Here is a 13,223-nt window from a genome sequence, read left to right as displayed (position 1 = left end):
AACTAGACACAGGTGAAAGATGCACTATGAGTGTCCACCATTACATATCCCTTCCAATCTATTTCCATGGTCCACAGTGGCAGTGCCATCAGACCTGCTGGGAGCTCCAGCTCTGTTCATTTTTTTTTTTCCCTTTCTGGTGCTGGGGATTGAGCCCAGGGTGTTCTGCCACTCAGTTACATTGCCATAACCAATTTTTTTTTTTTTTTAAATTTTGAGACAGGGTCTTACTTAAATTGACTTGAATTTGAGATCTTCCTGGTTCTGCCTCCAGAGGTGCTAAGGTGACAGTCCTGTGCCACTACACCCTGCCTTGTAATCTTCTAGCTCTGTTCTTAATGCAATTTTTTTTCTTGACTATTGGGTGCTGATGCCAAAGACAATTACTAGTTTGTTTTCTTCTAAAACACTTTTAAGAGGCATATTCTATAGTTCTATTAAGTTATCTATTAGTCTTCTCTTTGTTCAGAATAGTTCCTAACTTGAAAAATACTCTTTGCACACATTTTTCTTCCTTTTAGGATGAAAAGTGAACTTTTTCCTGACCTTAAGACAGATCATATCATCTACATTTAAAAGAAGCCTCTCTCTCAAAATAACTTTTGAGAAACATGTGACTGTCAAAGTACAAGGTCTTACAAACTCTCCACACGTAGCTAAATAATTTTTTTGAGAACATTGTGAAGAAGAATTTGGATTAGGATGTCAATGTCCTTCCTAGTTAATTAGAGTAGAAATATTTAGTAGACTAATGCATTCTTTTTGCAGTGATGCATTTCTGAAAGATGATATTGAAATAGTGCCACTATTCTTTGCTTTTTGATCCTTAATTATTTTGGAATAACAAATTGTTTATGTATACAGGCCATGTATATTTTCTTACTATACATTATTTTAAGCATTAATTATCCTCTAGTTATTTACTTAGTTTTATTCCTTGTAGGACTAATTTCTTCCTAACAAAATAATGAGTGTTAATCCAGATCATCTTAGAAATGACCTACAACTCATTGAAAATTTTTTGAGCAGATTTAGTGTTTCATGTAGAACTAATCTGGAAGTCTTCATAATGAACTAATTAATCATTCTTTTTGTATATGTAAAGATGTGTCAAACTGGTAACCCCAGAGACCTTGTCTTTGAAACAAGGCCTTATTTTTATTATTATCAAACCTAAACTTTGAAGAACCCAAAAGATAATCCAGAAAAATTCATTATCTGCAGTATATTCTAGATTCTTATAGGAATTATGGGTAGATATAAATGCAGGCACTTAACAAATGCCTTCCTCCTCAGAGGATAACACAGAGAAAACTACCTGCAAGGTACCCTAACAATTCCTCAAGCTTTAAAGGATTATTGTATTGTTTTATTTTGTTTTGCTAGCAGTTTATTGTCTTTCTTAAGATTTCCAAGGAAATGACTTTTTTTTTCAGTACTGGGGATTGACCCCAGGGCCTCACACATAGAAAATGACTTTTAATTAGAGGTGGATAAAAATATTTAAATTAATTATGAAGAGAACTAGATGGAAGAAATCATGAAACACTAAGATGTGTTTCTGAGAGTGACTGCAGACTCAACTACTTGGACTTTGAAAGGAGAATCTATATGCCTTTAATAATGATATTAATAATGGCTGATTTAGGGGTAGTCCTTTAAGAGAAAAAGTAACACAAGTAATTGCTCAGGGTTTCTTCAATTTTAAAATTCTATGACAAATAAACTTATTTTTCTTAAAGTTATTCACAACACAGTGCAAGGACTAGGATTTTCAATTTACTTACAGACTTAAAAAAATCTGTTTGGTTCCTTCTAAACAATAGTTAGTGAGACTAAGCAAGACAGGTATCTGGAAGTATTTCAAGTTCAGGGTCAGGCCATGTATATGTTGGTTTCTGAGCCTCCAGTTGGTATGTGAACTTCGGTAAAACCATAAATGTTGCCAAATGGAGAAAGTGCTGTGACCCAATTTCTCTGTACACATGTACCATTTACTTTACAACCTCGAAGCCAGATAATAGAGAGTGCTTCATCTTGTTTTCTGGGCTGGCAGTATTTGCCATGCAGGTGGAATACATGCAGGAGGACTCTCAGACTGTGCTAAATCACAGCACTCTGAAAAACCCAGGGCCTTGCAAAAGGCCATATCTCAAAAAAGTTACTGCTTCAAATAAATGTGCCATTTTAGAAAATTACACCTACTGTAACAGAAAAAAAATGTTCTTTCATGTGAGTGACATTTATATGATGGCCATTTATAGAGAATAGGACATTCTCACATAGCAAGGCTATGAAGAATGGTTTTGAAAGCAGAGTATTCTCTGAATGATAAATGTGGTAGAACTTTAAGATGCTCCTGTGGGATGAGACTCTTCCCTCCACAGCTGGGTGGTTTCCTTAAAAAACTAAACCTGTGTTATTTTGAAAAAAAAAAATTACTTAGATGTACTTATATCATTGGCTAAATTTCTATCATATTTCAAACCTACAGCATCTTAAGTCACATGGCTTTTCACCTTGTTAGAGTTGGACTTTGTGGATCACTGAGGCCAACAGCCTTTCATTTTACACCTGCAGAAACTGAGGCTGGGATATTGAGTTTCTAGTTAGAACTAGGAATAGAATTCTCTTACCCCACCTGCATATTCCATACAACTCATTTTCCATTACACTAGTTATCTCTTAAAGAAAGTGCTCAGACTATGTGAAGAGAAAGGATGCAGAATTGGAGAAAATTTTTGCCAGCTACTTTTCAGATAAAGGACTAATATACAGAATATATAGAGAACTCAAGAAACTATCAAAAATACAAAAAAAAAAAAAAAAAACCACCCCCAAACCAGGTAACCCAATCAAAAAATGGGCAAATGAACTAAATAGACACTCCTTAAAAGGAGAAATGCAAATCTGTGGAAAAAATGTTAAAAAATTTTAGCGATTAGGGAAATGAAAATCAACTACAGATTTCATCTCATTCCAGTTAGAATGGCAGCCATCAAGAGTACAAATAATAAATGCTAGAGAGGATATAGGAAAAGGAACACTTTTACATTATTGGTGGGATTGTAAATCAGTACAACTGCTATGGAAATCAGTATGAAGTTTCCTCAAAAGACTAGGAGTGGAACCATCATATGACCCAGTTATACCACTCTTCCATATCTCTTCTAAAGAATTAAAGTAAGTTGTACTATAGCAACACCTGCATACCCATGTTTATAGCAGTACAATTCACAATAAATAAAATATTAAGCCAGCCTAGGTGTCTGTTAATGGATGGATAAAGAAAATATATTTATATTTGAATATATATTTGAGTTTTATTCAGTCATAAAGAAGAATGAAATTATATGTCATTTTCAGGAAAGTGGATGGAACTGGAGAAAATCATGCTAAGTGAAATAAGCCAAAGTCAGAAAGCTAAGGGTCATACATTTTCTCTCATATGTGAAGCTAGAGAGAAAAAAGTAGGTGGGGGCAAAGGTGGGGTTTCTCATGATAATAAAGGGAGACCAGTAGACTAGAGAAAGTGGGGGGGGATAGTGTGGAAGAAATTGACCAAATTATATGGTTATATTGTGTGCATGTACAAATATGTAACAACAAATCCCACTATTACATTGAATTATAATAGACGAATAAAGAATAAAGTACATATTTATATGGGGGGAAAAAAGAAAAACGTGCTCGAATTGCACTGCAGACGGTGGGGGAACTACCTTTCACTTGTCTCTGGACAGAGAACCAAGGTTTTATTGTCTTTTCACACGTAAAATACAATAATAAACAATAATACTCTTAAAAAAATTGCTAAACTGCTTAAGGAAGTTTAAGTCACGATCAAGGATGCAAAAGGGTGTTAAACTCAGGACAAATTTTCAGCTCATGGTCAAGATGTGACCTTAGATCTGAGTTCTGATTGCCAACCCACATTCTTCAAGAGTCCCTTCTGATGGGTGACAAAGATGTGCACCAATCCGGACGTACGAAGTAGAAACGAAGCCAATACATCTGTCTTCCTCTTTCGGATTTGTCTGCACGCTGGGTGATAAGCGATAAAACTCGAGGAAGTTAGAAGTTGGTTGAACCGATAGCGTGGCGACTTTGGGTGACTTTTCCCCGAGAGGGATGAGGGGCGAGCTGGGGAGTTTGAATACACCTTAGTGCGCGCAGGCTGGGGAGTGGGGATCTGGAAGCAGTAGTTCAGGTGGGAGGAGGCAGATAAGGCTGTGTAAGAAAGGTACACGACAAAAGCCGGAAAGGTGACCCACCCACCTGCGGGATGAGCGCCTCCCGGTGCTGGGGTCCAGCGGAGCTGCAGCGGTGCGCGCCACGGGTCTGGCCCAGAGAGAGAAGCTTTGCGGGACGTCCCCTCCAGCTCACTCCTGCAGCTCGCTGCTCTCCGCGGTTTAAGAAGCCAGAGAGGAGGGAGGGCCTTCTAGATTTCGCAAGAAAAGCGTGAAGAAAAGTTTCCGGGAAGAGTTTAAGCTGGAAATCCCGGGAAGCTGGAAGGACCAGAACTTCCTGTGTTGTTGTTGCTGCAGATGTCCCCGCTTACATCTGGCTAGCGGGGGATTTTAAGGGTTTTTCCCTGAGCTCTTGGGATCTTTGAATCCCAGGCTGATTGAGCTTAGGAAGGCAGAGGAGCACACCTTTCATGAAGGAGCCAGAGAGGTCTCTCTGAGATGCTGAGAAAACACCACCTGAGCTAGGCTCCTAGGCATTTCTCCTGCTGCAGTCTTGTCTCAGTTCAGAGTAAAAGGTGACATTGTTCTCTGCTTGGATACCGTGGGTTTTTATTGGGATCATAGTTTGGATGCTCTTGTTTTGAGGTATTTATTGGGCAGATAAATCTTTTGAAGGAAGCAAAACAATGAAAGAGGGATCAGAAGTCCTTCTATTAGTGAGGGATTGGTTCCAGGACTTCCCATGGGTATAAAAACCTAGGAATGCTCAAGTCCCTATAACCTATTCACATTTGCCCATATATTTAAAATCATCTCTGGATTATACTACCTAATACAATTGTAAATGCAGTGTAAATAGGTGTTATATGGCATTGTTTGAGGCCCAGTAAGAAGAAAAAAATACCTATGTTCAGTACAGATGAAAAAAAAATTTCGAAATTATTTTTGATATGCAGTTATTTGAATCAAAAAATGTGGAACCTTGGATATGGAGGCCAACTGTGAATGCAATTGGGATTGATGTGTCTTTTTACAAAGGAGGAGTTCAAAAACTGTACCCATGATAGTTTAAGGTTTAAATAATCATGATACCATATGTGGCAAAGCACTCCTGTACCCCCAAACTCTGTGGTTTAAGACACAGAGTCCTCCCAGTTTGTCTCTCACCTGGCCATCTGGCCTCAAAATACATGCCTCCTTGCCAAGGTCCAGAGGCCCAGTCACATGGGAGGCATGTTCCCAGAGCTGCTGAGTCCACCTCACCTCCCCTTTGCTTGGATTGTAATTCTCCTTGGAATTAGCGCAGTCCCAGTGTTTTCCAGGAAGTCTTCTCTGAGACATAGTTGTAACTAAATCTTTTCCTTTTCTATACAATGTCAGTACAGTATTGTTTATGCCTTTTTTTTCTTTTTGGTGGTACTGGAGATCAAACTCCAGGCCACATAAATGCTAGGCAAGCACTATACCACTGGGCTATATTCCCAGCTCATATTTATACTTTTCACACAGCAATTAGGACAGTTTTCCTTTCAAGAGAGTTATTATTGTGCTCCTCTTCTGGAGCACCAACTCTGAGGGTTGATGCCCTATCCTTTTCAGCCTGGAATTGTCCACCACATGTAGCACAGCCCTTTGCATGTAAGTATTTATTGCACTCAATAATTTAAAGAGTCTACTGCAAATTATCATCTTTTGCAAAGAGTTCATCTGATAGTATCCTTAGGCCAGGGAAGAATTTAAAAAGGTATTCATATATTTATAGAATCTAATTTTTCCAGTTTGTAGACAGATAGGTCAAAGAAGTGTGTGTGCCTAAGAGGCCAATGCTTGGCCAATTTGATATCTGGTGAAAGACAGATTGGGAGAACTCTGGGTTTTACACTGCAGAGTTTTGGGAGTGTGGAAGTGTTTTGCTTTGTAGAAGTGCCCTGGTCTAACATCTGTCTTTAAGCTTTGTGGGGACAGAAATTTGATTCTCAACATACTGACTCCAACATTTATAACCAGAATGTGGATTTGTTAATTGCCAAAGGAATAGAAAACAAATGGTCACTGTGAAAGGACAGTTGCTGAGGGCACCAAACTTTCTGGCTACCATCTCTCCTTGCAGGCCCTTCCAGTGGAAGGCATTTTATATGGAGAGAGCTGCTCAATAAATAGGGAAGTGAGTTATAAGATTCTAAGGTTTACTGTCATCCGGTTAAGAGAGGCAGCTATATCTGTGGTGACATAGCTTAGAATAACAAATAAAAGTGAATTGTCTTTATTAGTACTAAACTTAAGAGGCACTTGACTTATTTATCTTGTGGTTTAAAGATTGATTTTCCCCTTAGTTCTAAGAGGGACCTACAATTTATAAGTCTTCTAGTTTCTCCTTAAACTCTTACTGTAGCAGAAAATTAAGACTATTCTTTTTTTTTTAGGGATTCCTGTCTGTTTGGCCTCGGGTCTTGGTCATTTCTCTCTCTTTTTCCAGGCCTTTCCCTTACAGTGGAAAAGGTGGGGCTTTTAACTAGGACTGACCCTGGAAGGGGCTGACTTGGTAGTCTATTAATAACATGTATATGTGAAACTCTTGTCAACTAATTTCTTATTAGTGAAGATTTGCACTTGAACTGTCTGCCTCCAGATGCAGACAGCTGGAGTCTATGGAGCAAGCCACTTTGGTTTCTAGGTAATACTTGGATCTATTATGGGTTGACATAATGGACAACCATATTCCCAACTGTAGCCTCCAACTAATAATAGAATCCTTGCTTTATATATTGATCATTATTAAGTGGATGAAAAATTTGAATCTTGGTTGTTATGAGAGGCAGATATATTTCAGTTATGTAAGCTGTTTCTTTGCTAAAGGCAACCAGAGACCCAGAAAAGGATGGATGATTGAATTACTGGGATATGAGGGATGGAAAAAATTGTGTTTATTAGTGCTAAATGTAGGAGGCACTTGGCTTACTTATCTTGTGGTTTAAAGACTGATTTTTACCCTTAGGCCTAGGAGGGACAACACACAATTCATAACTCTTCAAGTTTTTCCTTAAAGCCTTGCTGTAGGGGAAAATTAAGCTTCCAAAGATGCCAGTAACCTGAATACCTAAGGATTTGTTGTTGGCAGGATTCATCCTTCTTTCTGTAGCACTATCATCAGAACTCCAGATAAACCTTCCCAGATGTTGCACACCAGGAAAGAATTCCACACTGTTATGGGATTCAGCTTTTAAAAGGTGTTTGGCCTGGAGGCAATAGTCTGTTTTTGGTATTCTATCATTAACATGTGTAGTGGAAACTCTTGTTGACTTAAAGATTGGTCCTCTTCTGTTTCCCTGTTAGGGAAAATTAAAAAGAAGAAGGAGAAGGAGGAGGAGAAAAAGGAGGAGGAGGAGGAGGAGGAGGAGAGAAAAATGAAATTAGAAATTAAGGTATTTCTGGACATGTCTTGCCTAAGCCAAAGAAATGAATCTCTGCTGGTAAGAAGTGCAGGCCCTCTGGGAAATAATTTTGAATGTGGGTGTAATATATATTTTGTTTTTTGCTTGCTTAGCATCTATGGCTCTTTCTAGAGGAAGGTGAGGGAAGAGATGCTCACTCTCAAAACCCACCCTGTTTGAACCTGATAAATGAGTGTCGTCTTAATCTTTGGCCCTGTGGTACCTCTTTGGCTTCTGTAGTCCTGGCCCTGAAGCATCCATTTCTCTTTCTGCTAATGATATTCTCATTTTCCTTTGACAAACACCTTGCACAATCTTCCTCTTTGTGGTCCAGGTTGAACTGATATTACTACTAAGGATTCTAGCAGCAGGTACCTGACTTAGACTTGTCCAATCAAAGCACAGAGCCTTGTCTACAGCAATTGGCTCAGTGATGGCACATGATCTACAGGGGCCAATAAGGGTCTTTCCTGGGACAACCTGGGAAATTGCACATTCTTTGCTGAACTGCTAGAATATGAATCTGGTCACTGTGCAGAGAAAGTGAGCCTGAGAGAGACGCAACTTGAGGAAATGAGAGCAGAGTTGGGAAGAAACAGATTTCTGAAATTGTTGGAGCTCCATTCCCAAAGAGGGCTCTACAGCCTAGGCTCCTTAGTTTCTGTGATTGGGTTTCTATTAGTATAATAATAATTATTATTATAATCCTGAATAGTAAAATGGAAATATGTAGGAGAAGAATGAAACCTGTTCAGTCATGCTTCTCTGATCAAACTGCTACTGGAGTAGCTTCTTCACAGTAAGCAATCAGAATGAGGATGACACTCATTGTTTAAAAACAACAACAACAACAAAACGGAGAAAGAAAACCCTTTCTGAGATTTCTGGTAGTAGTAGATTTGGGATTTGAGAAAACAGTTGGTTTCTGAAGCTGAAAATTCTCAGCTACTTCTTAGTACATTTGAAATTTAATTTCCTGTCTCAACAAACTTCTGTTTTTCTTTTTGCTTCATGCCTGCTCATGGAGAAATAGGCAAATAGAATCCCTTTCCCTTCTTCCCTTATTCTCTGGAACTGCAAAGGGTGTAAGGAAGAATCCAGGCCATTTACCCAGTTCTTACCAATGTTTGGGATTCTTGCCAACACAGACCAGGAAGCAAAACCAAACCACATTTGCCACCTATCTGAACCCTCCCCACCAAAAAACAACACTGATGGGAAAACATGCCAGACACTGACAATATTATAAACCGGGCTAGGTGGTAATGTCAGGAATAACAACAAAGAATTTAAAAATAAGTCATGCCCTAAAAAGAACCTCACTATGGCTCAAGAGAGTGTTAAAGTACAAAAATTGAGAGTATAAGATGAGTGAATATATAATATCATACCTTTAAAATAGAATAACACTTTAAATAGTCACTGACAAACCTAAAGTGAGGGGTAGCTGTAGCTACTTCTTGGAACTGAAGATGGGCAGGCAGGGAATCTTAGTTCTCTTTACATGGGTCTTGACTCCCTGGGTCACTAAGTTTTTGTTAATTTTTAAGGCTTCTTGGCACTGGCAGGGCCAGGATTGACCATCTCCAATAGAAATCTGGAGGTTGCCCAAGTCATAAAAACTGACCTCAGACGACATTACTTAGTTATAATATTATCAAAGAACAAGATGTTCAAAATAGTTTGAAGAGGTAAAAAAAAAAGTTTAATATTTTAAAATGCAACTAGTATTAATAGAGATTTTTCTTTTGTAACTAAAAAATTGAAGACAGGCTGTTCCAGTTGTACCCCAACCTTCTGGTACATGCTGTGATATATCAAGTCACTGGCAGAGCCATAAATCAATGGGTGGGTGGTGATTACTGTGAGTACTGGAAGTATTATTGGTAAAGACAATCCCAGTCAGGCCAATCTGTGCATGGTGCCAGTAAAGGAAGGCAAATTAGATTTCTACATGTTAAAGGTGGGTGGGAGAAGGGGAGAATGTAGTATTTTTCATTTTCAAATGGAATTAGCATTGAAATTAGAATAAAACAGATCAAAGGAGGGAATACAAAGGACAAAAATGGTGAAAATAGTTGGCTATTTCGTCCTGCATATTTTTTATTATAACTTGCTGAAAATTATCTTTCTTTCTTGGGATTAGTTTCAAGGTAACAAATCTTTTGCTATCATTATAGTATTAAATGTAGATGGTTTGATTTGGCAGATTCAAATATAGATAACTCATTTTATATTCACAGATTTTTTGCCAAACAATTTATTTTAACTAATATAGGTTGTTTTTGGTTCTTTAAAACTTTAAAGAATTAATTAAAATATTTAAATAATTGATGCATAGCTTAAGATTTAAAAATAAAAAGGGGTAAATTAAAAAGCTTTTCCCTCTTGACATTTAGTTCCCCACCTGTAGGCAACCATGTTGATGATTTATTGTGCTCTTTTCATAGACAGGCAATGCATATAAAAGCAAATATGTTTATTCCTAAAATGTACAAGTGGAAGCCTTCTACATTTTGCTTTGTCCCCTTAATAACTGTTATGGTTTGAATGTGAGGTGTGACCCAAAAGCTCGTGTGTGAGACAATGCAAGAAGGTTTAGAGGAGAGATGATTGGGTTATGAGAGCCTTAACCCGATCAGTGAATTAATCCCCCTGTTGGGATAAACTGAGTGGTAACTGAAGGCAGGTAGGGTGTGGCTGGAGGAGGTAGGCCATTGGGTCATGCCTTTCTGGTATATTTTGTATCTGGTGAGCAGAGTCTCTCTCTCTCTGCTTCCTGATCATCATGTGAGCTGCTCATCCTGAAGGGGAACCACACTCTTCTGCCATGTTGTTCTGCCTTACCTTGAGCCCTGAGGAGTGGAGCTGGATATCTATGGCCTGAGACTTCTGAAACTGTAAGCCGCTAAATAAACTTTTCCTCCTCTAAAATTATTCTCATAGGGCCTTTTAGTCACAGCAGTGAAAAATCTGACTAAAACAATAATATAAATTGGAGATCATTCATAATAGAGTGTTCAAGGCAGCCCTATTTAAAATCACTCCCAGCCCCTGCCAACTCCCTTTACTGGGTCCTTGTTACTCTGATCTTCCTTATGTCCATGGAACTCAATTCTCTCCTAACATAGTGTAATTTATTCATCATGTTTATTGCTTATCTTTCTCCTGGAACTCATAGCCATGAGGACAGATATTTTTGTCTATGTAATTTGTACCTTCCTGGATTTATAACACATACAATGGTGACTGACACATGGTAGGGTCTGTATAAATATTGTTGAATGATGAAAATCAATGGTTTGAAGGGGAAATAATGGACTGATAAGAGACTATATAAAAGACATGTAGAAATTTAAGATCTTTGAAATGATTCATGTCAAAAAATAGAGAGGTTAGAGCTGTGCTTCACCAGCTAAAGTACAATGTTCAAGTACGTGCCAAACATTCTGACGCTAAAATTGTTCAGAAAAGGCCAAATGCCTCTAGCTACTTTATCTCTTGCTATTCCCAGGTTTTTGCTTTTTTTTTTTTTAATCCAGGCTCTTTTTTCATCTATAACCTTTTCATTTAATTACTTCTTTCCCAACTCCGTATCTCCTACGCCTGTAATAGCATTTTGTGAAAATATAATAGAGTTCTTGGGCCTTTATTCTGAAAGCATTTCTGTAGTGAGATATTGCTTCCTATGTCTCCAGAGTCAGCAGCTGTAAACAGGCTGTGGAAAGATGTCCAGTATAATTCATTATATAGAAAGAGTGAACGCTTTCCTCCTTAAGTTATAGAACTGCACAGCAGCTGTTGAGAGTTTCGATTCCTTGCAACTGCCATCTCTTTTTTATATAGTGACTGCAGGAGAAAGGAGGTGGACATATCCTCTTAATTGGTATAAATAAAAAAAATATATTTTTTATCATTAAGGAAAGGAAGTTCAGATAACAAATATTTGTCTACTCTACCAGTCCCCTTCAGATATCTGCTTTGGGTGGGCTGGTGGGTATTTGGAAATATTCTTAGTTTGTGATTCCTTGAATTTTGCAAAACACTTATAGATTTTATACATGCATAAGTCCACAAGGGAAAGATTATTTAGAGGTAGTAGGGAGGTAGGTTGTAATGTTTTATGTCATTTAAATGTGAATTAATTAAAACCTTAAATAAGAGCTCTTTTAACACTGAACTTAAATACAGGGCCTTTTTATAACTTAATGGCTCTTTCCCAAGAAGATCATTCATTTGCAAGAGAAATATTTTGATTGAAATTTAAATAGAGATTTGTCAAAGCTTGCCAAAATCCATTTGTTACAAATAAAAGATTATTATTATTCAGTGGGAGTTCACACCAGTCAGCTCTGGTGCCCCCTTCTCCTCTTCAGAAAGTAAAACCCCATTTGTTTTGGGGAAAGAAATCCAAAGAAAGGATACCTGAGGACACTAATTCAGACAAGTTCATGGGTTTCAATTGTAGGTGTCTTCTGTGACTCTCACTAAGGGACGTTTTAATAATAATGCCAATACCACTACTAATAAAGCCATTGACATAGAACTCTGCTGTACAATTTACCAACATTGACTTATTTAGACAAGAACCTGAAGACACAGGAATGATTATAACTTCCATTTCATAAATAGGAAAACAGAGGCAGAGTGTATTAGTACAATCAGGTTCTTTCTAATCTGAAAAATTAGTTTCAAAGGGAAAAATATTGAGAGATATTTATTTTACATCCTTCACTATCATCACACCTGTAAATGGAAAACGAGAAAAAATAGCCATTTGGTCAAAAGTATTAGGAAGTCTAGTGTCTACCATTGACTGTAGATTCACTGTATACAAGGAACTGTGCTAGGCATTGTGGGAATTACAAAGAATGGACAAAACAAGATTCTTCCTAGAAAGATTTAAGATTTTTAAAATAAGTATAAGAAGGAATGGATTATGTATCATTAAACACAGTGAGCAAATATTTCATAAAACATTTATACCTTTGAATGTATACTTTTAATTTTTAAATGATAATGTGATTTCTATTTTGAAGCTGTGGATATGAAGTTGGATATGTGAAGGTCATATCACCATACCTTGGTACCTAGCTTTAAAACTCTTAGGATATGTAAAAGGTGTTGAATACAAAATGAATCTCTACATTTGGGTGATGTAAGTCTCCTTTTTTTGAACAAGTATTAGTTGCCTACACAGATACCATTTTCTTTTTGTACTACTTTAAGAATCTTCTCTGTAATGATCTTAGGACTTTTTAAATACATAAGAATTCATTTAGAAGAATTGACTACATATCACTAGAACTAGAAAATTATTTAAAATGCACAAAGAGTTATTTAAACACAAATATAGGCAGTATATATTAATTCAGGCACAGTTCAGTGTGGGTTGGGTGATACTTAACCTATTTCACTAGAGAATTGGGAACACCCTCTGGCAGCAGTGACTAAGGGGACATTATCCTGGTTTTACATGCCACACTGGCCTACACCCTCTGTTGTTGGCCTGGGTACACTGTATTTCAGAGATGATTGCTGGGAATTCCTTATTTGGATATGTAATTTCTTAAAGTGAAGGCCCTAAAATACTTTAATGTTT

The 13,223-nt window shown here is 37.5% G+C and overlaps 1 protein-coding gene across 3 annotated transcripts in view; it reads right to left on the bottom strand.

Moving 5' to 3' along the window:
- Steap4 (STEAP4 metalloreductase) overlaps window positions 1-4,428 on the bottom strand; it is a 45,505-nt gene extending 41,077 nt beyond the window's left edge. The window contains exon 1 of one of the 3 annotated variants that reach the window (XM_058585033.1): window positions 4,279-4,428. The gene's annotated coding sequence lies outside the window, so the exon portion shown is untranslated. The remainder of the gene's footprint in view (window positions 1-4,278) is intronic. The other 2 variants (XM_046462477.2, XM_046462478.2) reach the window with 2 other exon arrangements.
- Between the last annotated feature and the right edge of the window lie 8,795 nt (window positions 4,429-13,223).

This window comes from Marmota monax, unplaced genomic scaffold, assembly GCF_021218885.2.
Source record: "Marmota monax isolate L192 unplaced genomic scaffold, Marmota_monax_Labrador192_F-V1.1 WCK01_AAM20220418_F8-fsc00165, whole genome shotgun sequence".
Taxonomy (NCBI): Eukaryota; Metazoa; Chordata; class Mammalia; order Rodentia; family Sciuridae; genus Marmota; species Marmota monax.
The sequence above is the reverse complement of the archived record's forward strand: the minus strand, read 5'-3'. Positions and strand labels throughout refer to the sequence as shown.